Below are 20,263 nucleotides of genomic sequence, written 5' to 3'. Positions count from 1 at the left end.
CCATGGAAAAGGGTAGATTTACTCACTGACTGCCATCTACAGTTAAATAACGTTTGTGAGAAATGAAGCATAGAGCTTAACTTTGTCAAAGTATAATGCAGGGCTGGCCCAGCAGTTTGGCTGCATTGCAGTGTGTGGCCATGTTTGGAAGGGAACTTAGGAGCCTGGTGTTCCAAGGTAATGGAGACTGAATAGCACAATAGAGGCATGCCTGCTCACCGCTAAAGAGGTTAGTAGCTGAACACCCGCTAGACACGTAGACAACCAGCCAGATGGATAGTGTCATTGAGCTGGGTCTGGCTGACTTCAAGGTCATGCACCCTTGTTACTTCTAGAAAACACTTTGCAGAACAATGAAAATGCAGGATGTCAGGGGGGAAGAAACAAAATACCAATGAGAGAGTATAGTTGGGAGGGACCCTTTGGTATGCATCTTGGGCCTGATCCAAAGCCCACTGAAATCCAAGGAAAGATTCCAATTTACTTCAGTGGGCACTGCCAACACGTGCCGTTGTGTTTTTCAGATGAGAAATTACACTCCTCATCCTGGGAGGGCATAGGGGTCTCCAAAAAAGGTTTTAAAACACAGTCAGCCCTGATGGATAAGCAATCTAAAACTCAGTGCTGCCGAAAGACCTTCAAGCTTGTCTAGAATCACTTATTGTTTGTGTTCCCATGTATTCCTGATGCCTATCATTTTCATTATCTGATATCAAGTTTATCAGAGCAAATATTCGTCAGCTATCCCAACCCAGACATAGCTGGAGCCAGCATTCACCACCTGTTCAAAACACAGCTGTGGGGCCATCTCCTGCAGGGGGAGTTCTGAAGCTCTGTCAGCCATGGACATTCTTACAGATGAAAATGTTCGGGGGGGAAAATAAGTCTTTTTATGGGGAACCCCCTAGGCATTTGCATTTCATGTATAACATATATCCTGAGTAACCTGTGGGCAGTGAGATCTTGGAATCTTTCTATAATAGCTATCTCCATAGTATCTGTGTGTGTGATTGCTTGTTCCAGGAGAATTCAGCTTCTTGGAAAGCGAACCCCCTCTAAGTACTGCATGGCTTCAGTCTAGCTGCTAATATTACATACAATAGCCCCAGCCTTGCAAATACTTATGCTCATGCTTAATTTCTGGAGAAGCACCATCAGCAAGACCCACTTAGCAGAGATGCTCAGGAAGAGGTAGGAGTAGTCTGGTAGTGTGTGTGTGTGTGGGGGGGGGGTGGGGGGTGTTTCTCAAGAATGCAATCCCACTTGGCTGCGAAATGCAGGTGATGAAAGAGTTTGAGTGAGTGATTTGGCAAATGTCATCTGCCACATGTGGGGGAACTGTGAGTTTCCCCAATTGAATCTAGAGGCCTTTTGTAACATAAAAACAAATATACCCATCCTGCATGTGCCCTGCTGTTACTCCTCAAATCCCATTCCACTGGGTATTTTTAATACCTTAGACCATGCAGTACCCTACTCCTTTATATATTTGTTTCTGTATTTGCATGAACTCATGCTCATCTGTTGATGATAAATGCTTAACAAATATGTTGTGGTCCCGTGGCTGGCCTTAGAAGCAGCTGCAAACAGCTGGCTGAATGAGGCAGATGAGTTGAGCATAATGGTGTTACATGCTCATGCTGAAGACTTTTAGCTCCCTTTTAACTTGAACCATATTACAAAAGTTAAATTTAAAAGAAGGACACAGATTCTCAATTTCTCCATCTCGCGCTCTCTCTCTCCTTGTCCCCCTCTGAAGTGAATATTTTCATTGGTCTATGCAAATTAGTGAGGTTTCACTTGATCGTTCAAATTTCTCAGTTTTGTAACACTGTAGTTAGTCATAGACTACAGCAAAATTTCTTGTCCCTATAATAATATTGCAGCTTGAAAACTGCAATTTATTGCTTGCTGGACAGTTCCCCAAAACGTGCAGAATTCAGTTTATCCAAACCTCAGGAACCAAGATTTTTGCAAATACTCTGTCAACCTAGTGTGGAGCCTTTACATTTATTCTGGTAGCATCTTTTATTGATTTTAAGATATTGTTTATTACCTTCAAAGCACTCAACAGGCTGGATCCTTCAAATATTCTGGTCTTAACCTCATATTTTTCCACAACACTCGCATCAATCTTCAGAGCAAGGAAGGCTGCTCCTTTTGCAGTTCGCTGGAGTCTGCTGAGAACAAATGGGTGATTAGCACGAAGAGTAAGAAAGAGGATAAATTCTCCAGAGCTTGTTTTAGGACTCTTGTTACTTTTCTTTTTTCTAAAAAATGGTGGTTCACATTTAAATGGTCCTATACCAATTACTCACTAGGCTTCAGATAATTAAATTGTGTGGGTACTGATGAGCTCTGCAGAGCATGCCATTTCTCAAACATGGGCAAGCCACATGGAGAAATCAGCGTTCAAATAGTTTTTGAAAATTTTGTTTTCAGGCTCTCAAAGGAAAAGGGTAACTAAGTGCTTCAACTTTTTTTTTTCCTTCTGTTTTGTCCCCTTCATAAGTGTGTTTTTGCTATCAACTCCTTTAAAAGCCTGAAAATAATTAAGAAATAGATTTTCAACACAAATGAATGGCTCTGTGTGTGTGTGTGTGTGTGTGTGTGTATATGTGTGTGTGTATATATATATATATATATATATATATATATATATATATATATATATATATATATATATATATGTATGTATAATACACACATATAATTTTCCCTCTGGTGCGACTCAAGAATAGCTTCCTGAATCACTGAACTATAGATGATATTCCCAAATTACGTGTGTTTCTGTGGCAATTACTATTCTAATTTGCTCCAGCCAAGATGCAGACAAGGATTGAACTTTGTCAATGAGAGTTAGTTTCTCATTGCTAACTGCTAATTGATAGTCCCCGACTACTCTTCTGTTGGGTTAGTATTGGGAAATCTCAGTTGCTGGCAATGCAAGGCTACCTTTCTCATAATCCCGGTTTTTAGTGTTTTTAAAATAAAAATATGAGTGTTTGGTGCTGGTCTGTAATTGAGATGGGAAACTGGTAAAAATGATTAGCAACAAAACTGAACATAAATCCTATTGGTGGTTCTGAAATTTAACTCTTTCACATGTAGGGTAACGATGGACTTTTTCCTCAAAAAATATTCCTTGATGCTGGTAATCAGGATAACGATAGTCTGGATCCTTAATCTTCCATTTGGTTAAAATTTAAACAGACATTTGTGGTGAGCCAAATCTGAATACCTCTGAACACCTTGAACCTTGTTGTTCTGGGTATAGATAATACATTAAAGATTGTGAGGCAATCACATACTATGGTGGTGGGACCCAAATAAAAACCTTAAATGGATAGATCAGAGCAGTCCCTGGGCCATGCTTTGATGTCATTCAGAGATGAGCTCGTCCATAGAGTGGATAACGATCAAATGTCTATGCTGATATTCCTAGATGTATCAGCTTCATGTGGTGGTGGTGGTGGTGGTACGGCTCTTGAGTGACTCAGTGTCTTCCTTTTGAGCATTCCTAGAGGGGAATGGCCAACACCAGCTCATCTTTCCTAAGTGTTCCATTCATGAGTTCACTGAGTTCTGTCTGGTGGTCTCGTCTATTCAATATTTATAGGTGACCATTGGCAGAGTTAGTGCAGAGTCTTGGGCTGCATGTCTTCATTATATTGATGGAGCCCAACTCTATATTTCTGACTTATCTAACCCCATATCATGTTGCCAAGTGCCTTACCCATTGTCTGGGATTGAGATGTGAAGGAATGCTAGCTTGCTAAAGCTCAATTAGGAATAATGAGGTGAAGCTGATAGGTTATGAAAAGCAACCGAGAAATAAGTTCTTGTGCACACCATTTGTTACTCAAGTTTGCAACCTGAAGGTATTGTTGGAGCTTCAGTTGCTGTTAGATGGCCATGTAGCAGCAGTATTCAAAAAGTCTCTTTCATCTCCATTTGACCAGGGGATTGAGATCACTGCTTTTGGATGCAGACCTTACTACTGTGATCTATGCTTTCTCACCTCTGCCGTGAAGACTGCAATGCATTTACACCTGAAATCCACCCCAGTGCTCAGCAATATGCATAGGTGGCCTGTTGGTTTCTGGGTGGAGTTTAAAGTGTTGGTTTTGACCTGTAGAGCCTTAAATAGCTTGAGACCTCCCTGCTTGAGACCTGTGCAGTACTGGCATGGCTGTGGTCAATAGAGAAACTCAAGCTGGCATCACTTGATTTAAAGGAGAGAGAACTGCTAGCATGGTGTTCTGTGTGAGACACCTTTGGGACTTGGGAACTTTCGCTCTTTGGTCCAAAATAGTCCAGATGCACTGACATTTGTATAATATTGCAGGGCCCATTGATTTACATAGGCTTTCAAGGTGGAGATGTTAAAATACAATTTTCTTTCTGGTTGGTTATTTTTTGGTTTTGAAGTAGGGGGAAGACGCTGGGTGTTTTTGTGATTGTACTTTGAATTTATGCCTGAGGGTCCTAGTACCTGGAATATGCAGGATTTTTCATACTTATAAATCAAGAGAAATTTTACAAAATAACTTGCAAATATGTCAAGATTGAAAGAGTAAAACGAAAACTGGGAACTGACTTAATCATCTTCCCTTACTCATGTCAGTAATACCACTGACTGAGAGTGCTAATAGCTTTGCTATTATGTAAACTTGAGTCAAAAAAACCCTAAGGATCAAAACTGTCCTTTTTTGGTCCCTCTGATGTCCTTTAAGGACCTCAGGACAGTTTGGTGCACCTAAGGCTGGCAGGATTTGCTGCATTATGTTCTCACACTAAATACAGCAGTGGAAGTGCTGCATGCTACTGGCTGCTGTACATTTCTGTAACTTGAAAATCTGCTCTTATTATTCGAAATCTTGAGACAAATTGGAACTTCATGCCTTGTAATTTAAAAACATCATCCCAGGTGTGCCTGATTCTCATTTACACTTTACACCACCTCTGACAGACTGAAGAGGCCTGAAATTACAACGATGTTTTGTTTTGTTCTATTTGCACCTACTTTAAGGCCTCGTTATATTGCCCGAGTGCTGTACTGGGACTGTTCTGTAAATGAGATTCAGGCCTTGTGAGTTTAAAAATATCGTAATGTCTATATTTTCCCACGTAACATTGTCTATGCAATGGAAATTATCATTTTTTTCCCCCCTAAAAGTGTCTCGAGCAGCATCCTGGGTAAATATATGTGAATCGTGGAAAATTAAGCTGATAGTAGATTCAAGGATTTTAATCTGTTTTGAGAAAAATATGATTTCCCTTTTATCTAGCCATTTGTTTTCAAATATAACCACATTATTCAGAGCAGTGGGCAAGTCAGGCCTTTCCCTTTTTTTTTGTAGGTGAACTGCCATTGTGACCGATATTCCCTCGTTAGGACTTTTAAAAGATAAACATAAAATGATGTTTCAAGAGCAAACAATAAGTATTGAAACAGGATTGGGCTTCTGTGGGATTTCTCATAATAGTAAAGCAAGTAGATTTGGACCTTTTTCGTAAGTGTAACAGTGGGGTTGAGTCCATTTTTTTTTTTTTCCCCCCCTAGTTCAGAACAGTTCAATTATTTCAAATGTCCAATGACGACAAGGCTAGATTTCAGCTCTGTTACAACTTCGGTAGCTTTTCATTTTTAACCTTTATTTCCTGTAGAAAACATGGGCATGTTTCTTTGTTGTGCAATGTTGTAGCATAATTTGAAACATATGTAGTGTTCTGGAACTTTTGTTTTGAAATGACTAGTATAATTTCTTAGCTGTCAATCAGAGTGATTTTTAAAGAGGCTTTAGTAATGTCTTAGTCTTTGAGCTGTTTTTAAATCCTTGTTAGTCTGCTTCTCAGTCAGGTCAGTTGCTGATAACTGCTTAACCTGAGTCTCTGCATTAATTTCCAATAAAATAACTGAGAATTGATTGGAAGGAGTACCAGGGCCTCTGAATTCCAAAAATTGTAACAGGTGATTTTTCACGTCAGCTGTCTTCCGACAGGGGATACAGATATTTTTTGAGCCTTACAAAGGGAGAAAAGCTCTAATGTGCGGCTCTTTTCAAGTTGATCTGTTTTGGCCCATTGATTCTGAACACTAAGTTCATTCTGCTTCCTCTGAATAGAATATAGTTTCTTAGCCAGCTCCGTCATCAGAGAGCCGAAAGATTGAGTAATGGTAAGGAAGGTCTGATTTGAAACGTATACTTCGCAGTTGCTGTCCCTTTATTCTTATAGGAATTCTGTTGGCTAGCAGGGCACACATTCTGATTTCCAACAAGTTTCCTGTGCTAGGGCCTTATCAAAATTCCTTTGAAGTAATTGGAAAGATTCTGATTGACTTCATTAAGCTTTGAATCTGGCTGCTGATAAATGAGAATTGGCAGGTAGGAGGTGGAGTATTTATGCTTTGAGGGACATAACAGTATCTGGACACCTTTCTATGCAGTGTATCCACACTTTAAAAAAAAAAAAAAAAGTACTTGTACGCACTTTGCAGTGAGCAGCTTTGAATAAAGACTTGTGAAGAAAACACACTATATTTTATATATTGGATATGCAATAGAATAACTAGTGCATTTCCTTCTTCAGAATCAAACGGAAAGGGAAGGAATAACAATTCATAAACAATGTTAATTTTGAGCTGATTTAGGAGCTGGTTTATATTGCTTTAACATACTATTTGAAATCCTTCAGGTTTTGTTATAAGGGCTTGGAATGCTGAGGGTTTATACAGGAGAGGCAGATAAGCACTGTCTTTTTTCAACTGAATGGAAATCAGCCTGTAGTGTGTCTGAAGTCTTACTGTTTAAGAAATCGACTTTTTGGCAAAAATATCATATGAACATTTCAAATGACACCCTGTAGTACATGGTGTTTTGCATGGAGCTCTTCTGTCAAGGTCATTAGAAATTGAATATATTAATAGTGGACTGCTTTTGAAACAGAGTTTTACTTCCTGCCTGCCCACCTGTGGGTATAGTGTGGGTTCTGTAACTGTAAAGGGTCTCGGGAGAGTTATAAAAGCAAAGAAAATGGAAAATGTATGAAGAAACAAGAAGGGAAGCCTGCATACACCATGTAGTTACTTATACTTAAAGTTGGCTGCAGTTGTATATGTACCACTAAATTAACCTCAAAAGCTGGTCATGACAGCAGAATGTCCATAGTAATTGTTTTTGTTGGCGTTTGGCTTCAGAATTAACTCATCGATCTAACATGAACCTCTGTGCTTGGAATACTAGTCTGGTGATGTTATTTTTTTTTACCTTTTTTATGCAATCATGGAAAAAATATGTTTCTGCTCGAAGCAGTTGTCAAACAAGCTTCTTTCATCGACAATCAGACACAGGGCAGCTGAATAAGGCTGTTTAGTCTAGAGTAAATACTCAAGAGATTACAAGGTCACTGTAGGAAATGTAATTATACCATTTATTCCAGAACAGTCTTTTGTAGTGTGAGCTTGCAGAATACTAAATCATGATGTTTATTAAATGCGTGTGTGTATTTATATATAAATAAAAATTCAGCACCTACCTTTGAGAGCAGAGGAGTGTTGAGTAAACTGCACTAAAGAATTAAAATGGTAAATAGCGATAAATATTAAGCTGGCTTCAAAAAGCCATGATTCATATTTTGGCTTTATTACTGGAATCACTAAGGGGAAAATCCTTCTCTTGTCTTCACAGGTGTCAGTGCTTCCCCTTCAGCAGTGCAGTTGTGCTGTGCGGAGCAGGTGGGGATGTCTCTTCAGGGGTTGTGTGCCACCTGTGTGATAGAGAACCTAGCTCTAGGGGGCTCACTCATATTAGCATTAAGATGGTTTAGGGTCCTACGTACTGAGTTCTCCCAGATCTCTCTGTCTCCTCCAAAACCAAAGTTCTCCCTCCACCCTCCATTTTGAAATACCCGAGGGATCATTACCTGGGGTAGTTCCTGCTCAGTATCGGGACTGGGTGGGGAGCCCGCTCCTTGATTTCCTGGTCAGAAGATCTTGCTTTTGTGGGACCTGTGCATGCAGTTTTAAAGCTTCCATAACTTTCTGCCTTTTCATGGAATTTTGGAGGATGCCTAGCACCTTTTCAGTCTCCCTTTCTCTCCCCCTTGCCTTGCCCTTCTTAATTCTGTCTCTCTCCTGTCTCCCCACAATGCAGCATGCCTCTGCATTGGGAATTGTACAGCTGGTATCAAGATGATGGCTAGGGCAAATTCCTGATTGTGTTCCATATGGAACGGCAGCCGCCCCTGCCCACTTCCCCCCCTTCCCCCAGGAACCGGAGAGTCCAAATGTCTTCAGAAGCTCCTTCTCCAGCTTCCGTTGTTGTTTCTGGCACACAGCCACAAATAATGCTATTCAAGCCCAGTAGTATCAGCATTACAGTGGCATCAGGCCATAAGGAGAGTAAGGAACTGAGTCAGTCTGATAACGGTCCTTCAGAGCATGAGTAGGCACAGCCCAACACCATACCAAGTACTACAGGAGAACTACCTCCTCTTGCTCCTGCTCAGAACGTTGGAGCTCCCCTGCCTCCCCAACAGACCACAAGAGGTACTTAGATGGATGTTCACAGAAGTGTGTGGCCCTCCCCACCCGGCCTGTCCAGGCAGTCTGTCCTCTCATCCAGCTTAGACGCTACCAGCATTTCCATAGGGGTTTGCTTGGCAATTTCAGCCATATCCAGTGCTAAAGAACTAACTAAAAAGCTGAAGGGAAAGAGCATCCTGTTCTGAATGACCCAGTTCCTCCCTCTCCAGGTCATGCAAGAAATCTAGGAAGTTGCAAAAATACAGTGAAGAGGTCCAAGAAACAGATGAGGTATTCTCAGACTCTGAGACTTCACTCCTGGAAGAAGGGGAAGTATTGGATCCAGATTCAGAAACCCTGGAGGTGAACGGATAGGAAAGACTTCCCCACATCCTTTTCACTATGAAACAAAGATCTGGTGACGCTTCTAAACAAGACTCCAGCAGCCCCAACAACAGTATATTTATTGTCTTTGGAGCAGAAACCCAATCTTGGCGCTTATTAATGTAACTGTAGAGAAAGTGATCAAATCGGAATCGGAGCAGCCAGCGAAATGAAGGTACCTTAACAGAGAAGTAGTGAGTTCTTCAAAATCGCAGAAGCAGTGCAACTCCTTGGCCTGGATTCCAGAAATAGATGCAGTAGTGGCAGAGACCACAGCCTTCCAAATGGGACTTGTTCCCAAAGTATGAAATGGACCAAGAGATTGCAGTGGCTTTGCTGGCCCGCTCTTGGGCAGCATGCTTCCTGAAATAGTCTCTTCCTAGAAAGAATGTCACTTGGAGCCTTAATTGAGCTTTACAGGCTACTTATAATTGCTTTGATCGCAGTCAGTCATTTTTCCTAACACCTTTATTGTTGGTAGATAATATTCTTTGCAGCGATCATCTCGGTCAGGAATGTTTCAAAGCTGGGAGCGGTGTCTGCAGAATCCAAATGCAGCGTCTTCCAAGCCAAGAAGGTATGGTGCTAAGAAGTAGTGAGTAATTCATATCAAAGAAGAATGCCATTCACCTTAAATCCCAGAACAACGGTATTCTCATCATTCTGCCCTCACCCAAAGGATGAAAAGAGAAAAATATTGTAGAAATATAGTCTCCTACCCTGCAAATACATATAAGTATAAGATAGGGTGACCAGACAGCAAGTATGAAAAATCAGGACAGGGATGGGGGGGGAGGAGGGGGTTTGCGGGATGTAATAGGAGCCTATATAAGAGAGAGACCCAAAAATTGAGACTGTCCCTATAAAATCGGGACATCTGGTCACCCGAGTGTAAGAAGTCCCTTGGCCTCAGGTTGTGTAAAACTACTCTTGTTGATGCAAGTTTGCAGGTCGAGGCCCTAGGTTGCAAGCTAAGCAGGTCATGGACTATGTTGTTCATATATCAGTAAAGCTCATGTATGGTGCTGTATAAATAATAAATATGATCCTCTTTTTGAAGTCAATGGAGTGATTTTTGAGGATCAGGCTTATAGTACATTCTTATTTAAAAACTAAAATTGGACTGTGGGGGAGGGACTTTGGAAAGGGAGGGTCTGGAAGTGGCCAGGTGAATGTGTTGAGCTGTTTTGGTGACTGAGCATGAATTTGTTTTTGTTTTTTTGTTTTTTAAAAAGGAGAAAAAATTGAAGACCTTTCAGAAACTTTAATTTGTCCAAGGAATGGCAACGTGATTATTAGCGTGAACACACTTGCTTTAAGTTTTGGATTTCCAGATATGTCTAAATGGAAGGAAAACAGACATAAAGGAATGAGGTGTTTTGTTGGCATTATGTATTCTAGATACCTTTTATTAATCATAAAAATTTAATTAAAAAAACTGATCCTGAGACATGGAAGTCCACATGTTTAATTTATGAATCTCCTGCATCAGTATTTGCAGAATCAGAGTAAATATTTGTGTAAATTAATGGTATTTCATAAGGATTGGTTTCTAGGGCTTGTCATCCTAAACATATAGGCCACTACGGGAGCTGTTAGGGGCTCATAACTTTGGAAAAACAGGTAGCTTATTTAGGCCCTGATCCTGCAGGGACTTGTGTGTGTTTCACTTTATGCACAGTGACTTTGACTTCAAGTGAAAGTACTCATGTAAAGTGAAGCAGACTCGTAAGTCTTTGAAGGGCTGGGTGCTTAGCTACCTATATATAAATAAGACTATGATTTAGTCATGGGTATTTTTAGAAAAAGTCATGGATAGGTCATGGGCAATAAACAAAAAATCACGGCGCATGGCCTGTCCAGGACCTTTACTGTAGATACCTCAGACTAAATCTTAGGTGGGGGTTCCGGGGTGCTGATATTCTGGGGGGGTCCCTTGGGGCCAGCCCCACTGGCTGCTGCCTGGGCGGTCCCCAGCGCCAGCAGCTTGAGGCCGCCGAGCAGGGGCTGCTCCAGCTGTCCCCGGGGCTGCTCCAGCCGTCCCCGAGGCTGCTGCTCCGGACGGTCCCCGGAGCCAGCCACACCAACTGCTAAGCAGCGGCTGGCACAGCTGGGCCCCTGGGCCCCCCAGGCAGTGGCTAGTCCCCAGGGCAAGGCCCAGCTGTTTGGGCGGCCCTGGGATCAGCCACACTGGCCACTGCAGAAGTCATGGAGGTCATAGAAAGTCATTTTAGGCTTCTATTTTTAAAACTAAGGCAATAATATTTTTAAGATACTTTACATAAACCCATAGTGAAGATTTGGGCTTGCAAAAAATATTGATGTTGTTTTTCCTGGCTTCAGAATCAAAATACTCCAGTCAAGCTGTGTTTCTAATAATGAAATAATGACTTGAACATACTCCGACTTCACAGATTAGCTATTGCTCAGGCTTGAAGGTAATGCTACCATGTTTTTGTTCCTTTACCTAAATGGTTTTAAATGTAAAATCATAAATCCTATGCAGTGGGAGTGGAAAAGGGGGGATGGTTTTCATTTGGCATAATTTCCTGAGAGACATAGTTCTAAATAAGGCCCATATTTACACAAGACAATACAGTTTTTTACATAGTAGTAGTATATCCAGCACATTTTAAAATTGTTTAGCCATCCCTGGGTATTTAATACCGTCACAATAAATGTGTTTAATAAAGGTGAGTGAAGTTTGAAATAATTTTTGAATAATTTTACAGTAGAAACACCAGTTAAATCAACCCCCTTGCAGTAATAAATGTCAGAAAAACAATTAATTATACTTGCTTGCAACTGCAAAATCAATTGTGTAACTGTTCTTTTAAAACAGACTTTTACATTACTAAAGGCTAAACACTACGCTTCTGTAACTTGTCAGAATCAGGTTTTGGTTAATAGATATTTTCAGTGATGTAATGGGAACTTTTGGCAGTGAGTCAGAATATAATGGACTGTGATTAATGTTTTAATAAGTACTTTTCTTCTACTTATGATGCAGTGGTGAAATGGTTTCCTGCTCAAATTGATAGGAGAACAGCAGGTGTGCATACATATTTTTTTCTTTAAGAAAAAATAAGTTGTTTATCTTTTAAGCAGAATTTTTTTTTTAATTCAAACGTTTAGGTTTGTTTGTCCTCTTTCAGTTTTAGCAATTATTGATGTCTGTAATTTGAAAGTGTAAGCTACCTTGGAAACCTTTCCATTACCTAACAACTTGCTTTGCAAAAGAGGAAATTCGTTAGTTTAAAAAATAATTTTGATTTATTGATATTTTCTTTAGTAGAAGAGATTTATTTAAAAATAGCTTGATAGTAATTCAAATGAGTGTCTGAACAAAGTGTGATCCTGAAAACATTACAGGATTAGATTTCTTATTAGAGTTGATGTAATATATTTTCTACATGCTTGAGTTACTTTCAGTATGAAAGTAGTGTTATTTTTCTACATTTAAAATGTTTCCACAAAAAATCCAAATTTATTTTTCAGTAACATTTGTTTCCTTACCAGTCGATCTGGAGTTGCCACACGGAAAGCATTTTCTAGAGGACCAGTCAGCTGTAGTCCCAATGAAGATATTTTCCCTAAGCAGCAAAGCTCTCGCTCTGTCCAAGACAGGAGCATAGTCTGTCTCTCTAGTATGCTGCTTTTGTGAGCTTATTCGCTAGCTGCCCTTTCTCTAAGTAACTGGAAAACATGGGGGTAATGGGGCTTGGTGGGATTAGTAGCTAACCTTCTCTCTTTCCTTCCTCTCCCCCACCCCCCGTCCTCAAAGGTGGCTGCAGACATAATGCACATCCACCTGAGGATGATTATTACTTAAGATTTGTATGACAGAGATGCCTAGAGGCCAGCCAGGTTGGGGCCCCTTTGTGCTAGGCACTGTAGAAACATTTAGAAAATGACCCTCTCTGCCCTCAGTTGTTTATAGGGTGAATGTGGCTCAGTTGTGCCTGCTCACACGCCTTGGAAGGCCACCACTGCAGCTCGGGCTAGACGATTGAGGCTGGCTAACGGCATGTTAAGCTTTCTCACTCCAAAATGGTAGGCAAGCCTATCTGGAAAGGCAGATATGCATGACCAACAGAGCTGTGCAGGAAACTACATGTGAAATGGCTGGCCCTGGATGAGAGATTGCTCGGTCCCTGCTCCAAAGCAGGTGATCTCCCCTCCTCTGAAGAGTCTCTTGAACACCTTTTTGTCTGGAGATTTCTCCAAGGGACTTAAGATTTGTCATACCAGACCCTTTCTCTCTTCACTCAGGAACTTCCGTGACTCCTCCGTTCTCAGGTACGTCAGCCTGACCTTAAGAAACTTGAACTGTTTCTTACAGGCATTGTATCAGCACAGTCATACTTTGTAACTTGAGAATTTCACCTAAGAGGCCACTATACCCCAGTTATGTAGCAGTTCTGTGCCCCTGTGTCTCCTGCTCTGCGCAGAAAAGGCTGTGTTCATGCACTTCCTCTACTCCCTACTACTTCTTCCATCTATGTCACCTCCAGAGGAGAATTCAGAACATGGACCCTGGCCACTGCCTTTATCTCCTGTGTCTCTCTCTTCCAGAAGGTACAAAAACAGAGGAAAGCATAGGAATAAACCCAGATAAAATCCATCCCTCTTCTAAGAGCAGGAAGGGGGAACCTCCTCTTCCTTAAGCTGAGAATGCACAGTCAGGCACTAATGGATTGGGCAAACTATTCAACTCTGATTACCTTGATTCACTTCACTTCACTTTAAATCTCCCTATTGTGTGTGTGAGGATCTGGATTCCGAGGTGATCTGAAAATGAGGAAGCACATGGGGGATCCTATTCCAGTTTCACTTCAGTGCACAGTTAATTTGGAATGGAAGGTCCCACAAATATGGGGTTTGTTCATAGACTTTGCCTTTAAACTATAAATGGTAAAAAGCCCCCTACATTTTTCTTAGGACCTTGTGTAGCTGCCTCCTTTTCTTTTCTCACCAAAGGAAAGAGTCCCAGCAGAGGATAATGGCATCTTGAGATTCAATGGATAAAATACTGGAGGACATATTTAAGAGACTGTCATGGATTTGCAGTAGTTGGCTCAGTCCTTCTCCAACCCCAAGGAGTCCATTGGACATCTCCTACGCCTTTTGGTTTCTTGGTTGAAAACAATCCCTTGGTCCTTCATTTATGTGAGACATTTATAAATCTCCCTACTCCTTATCTGGGATTATCAGGGTGGAAACTATGTACCTTGCCTCTATCCTGCCTCCATCACACTCTTAAAACGGGCTGCCTGAAAGATGATGTGCTGTTAGGGAAACCTGTAACTGTTCCAATCCATTATGACAGTTATCACTTGGTAGGGATGAGCACTCAGATGAAGGGAACCTGTTCTGCCAAAGTCGCTGGTCCAAAATGGCAGGTTTCAGAGTAGCTGCCATGTTAGTCTGTATTCGCAAAAAGAAAAGGAGGACTTGTGGCACCTTAGAGACTAACCAATTTATTTGAGCATAAGCTTTCGTGAGCTGCAGCTCACTTCATCGGATGCATTCGATGAAGTGAGCTGTAGCTCACGAAAGCTTATGCTCAGATAAATTGGTTAGTCTCTAAGGTGCCACTAGTACTCCTTTTCTTGGTCCAAAATGGGAGCTTGAAAAAGCATCAACTGGATAAAATGTTGAGCAAGGAGTAGCAGGCCCTGGGGACAACAGCTGTGTTAGTGCAATGCAACTACTTCACTCCTCCCCAACTTTCATACATTCCTTCAGACCACTCTTACAGCCTCCCGTTTAATATATGCCAAGTTCCCTTCCTTTCAGTCTTCATACAGCTCTAGGAACCCCACCTGTTCCATAAAGCAACAAAACACCATTCCAAACTGTTGATATTGCACTCACTTGGGCTGTTAGGATGAGATTTTAAAAAACAAACAAACCCTCAGCATTGGCCTAACTCTGATCCCACTGATGTCAATGGGAATTTTAACATAGATTTGATGGGAGCAGAGGTAGGCCAGTGCTGAGTGCTTTCAAAAATCCCACCCTCAGATTAAGCTCTGTGGGTCAGAGACTGTTTTTTGTTTATTGCAGTTCACACATTGTACAGCATTGCATGTACTTATAGCACTCATAATATGGCGTTGATCAGGAGCACCCAACTTGATAGAGACCATTCACATGCTAGGTTGGGAAAAAAGGAATGTGGTTGCTGCAGCTCCTTGTGTCACTGGGAGTCTCAATGAGCGTGCCGACTGGTTGAGTTTGGCTACTGGAATAGTACTTCAGCCATGTTGTTCGAGATCAGGGCTTTCTCAGGTGCTGTTGCCTGCTGGTTGACTTGTCTGTGTTTCACAACACAAACCAGTGTTGCAAAATCTTGAGCTATCTGGTAAGATCAGCTGCCTTTATGTACACATGCACAGTAGCTGGTTTTACAGGATCTGTGCTGTGTACTTAAGATCAGAATCTGGCCCTAAAAAGAAAAGAAGAATAGGCTTTTATTCATGGTAGGAGACTTATCTCCTGAGAAAATTACTTTGTGAGCTATGGTAGCAAATTCTTTTAGAGAGAAGTACTAATACATAAGGCCATGTCACAGGATGTACCAACCCCACACCAGGCAAAAAGAGGTAAAGAGCAGCTTTGGGCTCAGGCAGCCTCACCCCACCTTTGCACCTGCAAGGTATGCCAATCTTGGGGGAGAAGCCCAGCCCTGAGAGATGGACAGACCTCTCCCCACTAGCCCTGAGGAAGGAGCGCTGCAGAGGACACAGCTAGCAGAGGCTTCCTGTGAACGCTGCACTGTAGCCCTGAGGATGCTGAGTCAGGTACAGCTTTCCAGGGATCTCCTGAAAGGAGGGAGGCCAGGGCACATTGGACTATTTTTGTGTTCTGTCTTTCTTTTGTAAATGTTCCTCTGGGAGCTAGGGAAGAAGGTGTAGAGGCAGGCTGCCATAGGAAGAAGCCCAGGGACAGAAAAGGAGGTTGGAACATGTAGACTTTAGCCATGTGCTATGGGGGCCCTGGCTGGAGGGAGGGATTGGGTTTCCTATAAGGCCTGGGGAAGGCTCCAGACAAGGGTCATAAAGCCTAGTGGGCCTGGATGTGGTGTTGGAGCTTGAAACAAGGCTGCCAGACTGTTATCAGACTGGACCCTGACATATGCTGAAAGGGGTGAGACATGACAGTGAGGGCCAAGTCACAAGAGAGAGAGGGCCAACAGCAGACCTGAACAGTGGGTCAGCAAGTCTAGGGTGAGGAAAATCCTAATAACGCCACATCCAGCCACAAGGCAGTAAACAGACTGGTGAGTCACTTTGTCATGGGTTGGATTGCGCCGCTCTTGCTCTCATGGAGTACGACCTTACTCCTTAAGTACTTCCATGCATTTCAGTGGGACTGTTTATGGAGTACGGTACTACTCAGTGTCAGTAATGATGGCACGGTCTGGCCCATAAACACTAAAGGAACTCACCACTGCATTTTACTCCTTTCTCAAGGAGTCCAACAGCCCACGTAAGAAGGATGGCCCAATGGTTAGAGCGGTAGTCTGAGACTCAGGAGGCCCCGGTTCAATTCACTGCTCCATAAGACTTCCTGGGTGACCTGGGGTAAGTCACTTAGGCCATATCTATATTACAGACCTCTGCTGGCATAGTTATGTTGGTTGCGGGGGTGAAGAGGTATGAATCCCTGACCAGCAGAGCTGTGCTGGCAAAAAGCCTCCAGTGTAGATGCAGGTATACTGGCAAAACTGCACTTTTACCGATATACTTGTTTCACTCAGGAGTATATGGAATAAGCTATGCTGGTGGAAGTGCAGCTTTTGTGTTACAAGCTGTGTCCGCATGAGATGTGCTTTGCTGGTATAGTATACTGGGAAAGCACTCCTAGTGTTAGACATGGCCCTAGCCTCATTTTGCTTCAGTTCCCTGTCTGTTAAATGGGGATAATAGGACTTTCAGCCCTGTTGTGAGGGTAAATGCACCGAAAAGGAGGTGAGGCGTTCAGATACAATGGTCATGGGATTGTGTAAGTGCCTAAGATGGATGGATGGAAGGAAGTGCTTACTGAATTTGGGGCCTCACTGATGGATGGTGATCAAGTGCAAAGCCCACAATCTTAGTGATTTGTGTTTTTATATTTTGTTTTTATTCAGCATTTTTTGCCCTTTCTCTGGGATCCAGCAGCTGAAACAGCAAAACCTTGCCCCACAGCTGTTACAGCTGAGCCTCGTGTTTAAAATGGCAACACCACTAAATGTTTGCAACCTGGTTTTATAACAGTGTTTCAGCAGCCAGCTGCCTTAGGAAAGCAAAAACAATAGGTAAAACAAGAAATACAAATAAAGGAGAGGCTGTAAAACACATCAAACAGCCTGGATACCCCACAACCTACTGGGCAAGAAATCTGTTTAAATTTAGTAACTTTAAAAAAAAAATATAGAAACAAAAAAGGACGTCTAAATAAACACATTTGCCCCCCTCACCCACATACATTAATTGCACCTTTTGTTAGTGAGGTGCTTCCATGGATTTTATTTTTACTCTGCTAAATAGGCCAGATATTCCCAGAAAAGTAGTAATGACATGTGGGAAGACTCCCAAAGGCAAATCCTCCTTCACCATCATGGCAGGTTGTGTGGCAGCTGCACTGGTACTGCTGTGTTGCTTTAGGAGAGCACAGGACTTGGGGAAGGGGAGAGGAGATGTAACAGGTATGCATCCCATGCGTTGCACAGAGCCCTGTTTAGCAGACACACCCTCTGTGGCAAGTAGTATGCTTCTACATGAATACCCAATCACAGTGAGGTATGGGGAGAATCATAAGGCAGTCATATTCCTATCTGTCCCTTGCTGCTCCTTCCCCCCGCCTCCCCCATGCCAAGCCCAGATGCTTGGGCTGGGCAATAGAGGGGGGATTTGGCTTCTCATGGACTTGTTGAAAGCAGCCCAGCCCTCCTGAATTTGAAAAATAGAACAAATATTATTCCCACTAGGATTGTTTTATCGATGAACATCACTGTTTAGGGTAATAAGTCATTGCCAGTGCTGCTGATCTATAATTCAATATGGATGCACCAAGTGCTGTTCAAACTATGGAATAAGGCATGGCTCCTGCCCTGGAGGTGTTACAATCTAACACTGACACATCTTGACCCAGAAAAACAGATCAAGTGAGTGAGTAGCCAAAGCATAAATGTTTCCAAAGAACGTTTCTAAAGTGACTTATTAATTTAAAGCCTATTAGTGGCCTAAGTCTCATTGGAAACTAAGTGTCTGTCACTTTTGAAAATGGGACTTAGGCTGCTAAATCACGTAAGTGCTTTTGAAAGTTTTACTCTGCCAAAAGGATCTGTGGAAGAAGTGAGTTTGCAGAGGGAGAGACCCCGCACTTAGTTTAAGACGATTGCCCAAGGCATGGGGGACAGCATGAAGGAAGATCTGCTGGGCTCCACACACTGAAGCACGAGGACATTGCCTATGTCTGGCCTGAACTCATGTATCCATGTGGCATACACCTCTCAGGTGTAGAAGCTGACATTTGGACCTGAATGTACTATGTTGGATTGAGCTCTGATTTATTGGTGGGGGAATACCAGCTAAGTTCTAGTGGCATCTGTGGGGGGCTCATCCTTGCAGCAGAGGTTAGAATTATCGGTAAAGACCAGACTAGCTCGGATAGAGCAGGGTGTCTGCCATGACACACAGTTGTGGAATTTCAGAAAGGCTCCTATGGGGACAGGGACCTACCATGTTGGGTAATTTTGTTCTATATATACAGTGGCTGCTCACTCACCACTTAGTGTTCGTTAAATGCATAAGTGACAGTGGAGCAATGGCACTTATACCAGATGTTATAATGGCTACTTTATGTCCTTGTCTTTAAACTAGGATGAGACCATGAAACGTGTTTTAATTTGTCACCAGAGACTGGATCTGAAGCTGGGTCTCCAGGGACATTTGTAGAAAGGAGAGAGAATTGTAAATGCTTTTTCATCTTCTGAGACAAAAACTACTGTCTTCAGAAAACCACAACTGGAGTAGACTCTCCAGTGTAGTCTGCAAATCTTGGAAGAAAAAAAGGGGGGAATTCAAAAGATCTATTAATTGTTTCAACCTTAACCCTAAGAGGAGGCTGTGGTTCTGTCTTGCACAATATTTTATAATTCTGATGATACTCAAGGGCATGATCTTAAGTGCCAGCCCTCTGCATTTTGATAAGTCAAGCCCACAATTTCAACTAGAAGACTTAATTCTCTCAAAACATATTTTTGGCTATTGAAACATTGTCAGTCCTGTTGGTGGGCATGTTTGTAACAGGTGCTTTGAACTTTTTACTGTCTGAAAATTGGATATTACAAATATGTCCATTAACTTTCAATGGAACTTAGGTTCCTAAATTACTTAGGTGCTTTTGAAAATTTTACCCAGAGTCAATATTGCAAATCTTATTCAATACAAGCTTCTAAGGATCTATAAATTTGAGCATCAAATCCTTCAAGGTTAATAGATCGACTCTCACTTCTCTAGATTGTCCTTTCCTTTATATTCTCATTGTCCCTCTTCTTTAACACAAAGAATAATCTTATAAAAGTATTGTAGGAAGTCCTATTAATCAACTCCTGTGATTTTCTGTAACTGTTCATTTGCATTAACAAATTTATGCCTGACAGTAGTCAGTGAGTGGAAGCTAGTGGAGGTAAAATAATGGATATATGCAAATATAAATACTTTATACAGCCATCAATTTTAAGGCCAGAAGGGATCATTATGAAGATCTAGTGTGACTTCTTGCATAACATAGGCTATAGAACAGGGGTGGGCAAACTATGGCCTGGGGGCCGCATCCGGCCCTCGAGCGCCCGCTGGGGAGCAGGATCAGGGGCTTGCCCCACTCTGCGTGGCTCCCGGAAGCAGCAGCATGTCCCCCCTCCAGCTCCTATGTGTAGGGACAGCCAGGGGGCTTCACACCTTGCCCCCGTCCCAAGCGCCTGCAGACAGGGCATCATGTAGAGCCGCCTGGCTGCGCGTCCACATAGGAGCTGGAGGGGGGACATACTGCTGCTTCTGGGAGCTGCTTGAGGTAAGCACTGCCCAGAGTCTGCACCCCTGATCCCCTCCCGTACCCCACCCCATTGCCCCTGCCCTGATCCCGGTCCCAGCCCGGAGCACCCTCCTGCATCCCCAGCCCCTCATCCTCAGTCACACCCCAGAGCCCACACCCCCAGCTGGAGCCCTCACTCCCCCCCCCCCGGTATCCCAACCCCTTTCCCCAGCCCGGAGCCCCCTCCCGCACCCTGAATTCCTCATTTCTGGCCCCATCCCAGAGCCCGCACCCCCAGCCAGAGCCTGCACCCCAACCCCCAATTTC

The 20,263-nt window shown here is 42.6% G+C and overlaps 1 protein-coding gene across 1 annotated transcript in view; it reads left to right on the top strand.

Moving 5' to 3' along the window:
- The window catches only part of MNAT1 (MNAT1 component of CDK activating kinase), a 181,173-nt gene that overhangs the window by 125,027 nt on the left and 35,883 nt on the right, over positions 1-20,263 (top strand). The window lies entirely within an intron of this gene.

Source organism: Natator depressus, chromosome 6, assembly GCF_965152275.1.
Source record: "Natator depressus isolate rNatDep1 chromosome 6, rNatDep2.hap1, whole genome shotgun sequence".
NCBI classification, from domain to species: Eukaryota; Metazoa; Chordata; order Testudines; family Cheloniidae; genus Natator; species Natator depressus.
Note: the sequence above shows the minus strand (reverse complement) of the source record. Positions and strands in the feature narration are given on the sequence as shown.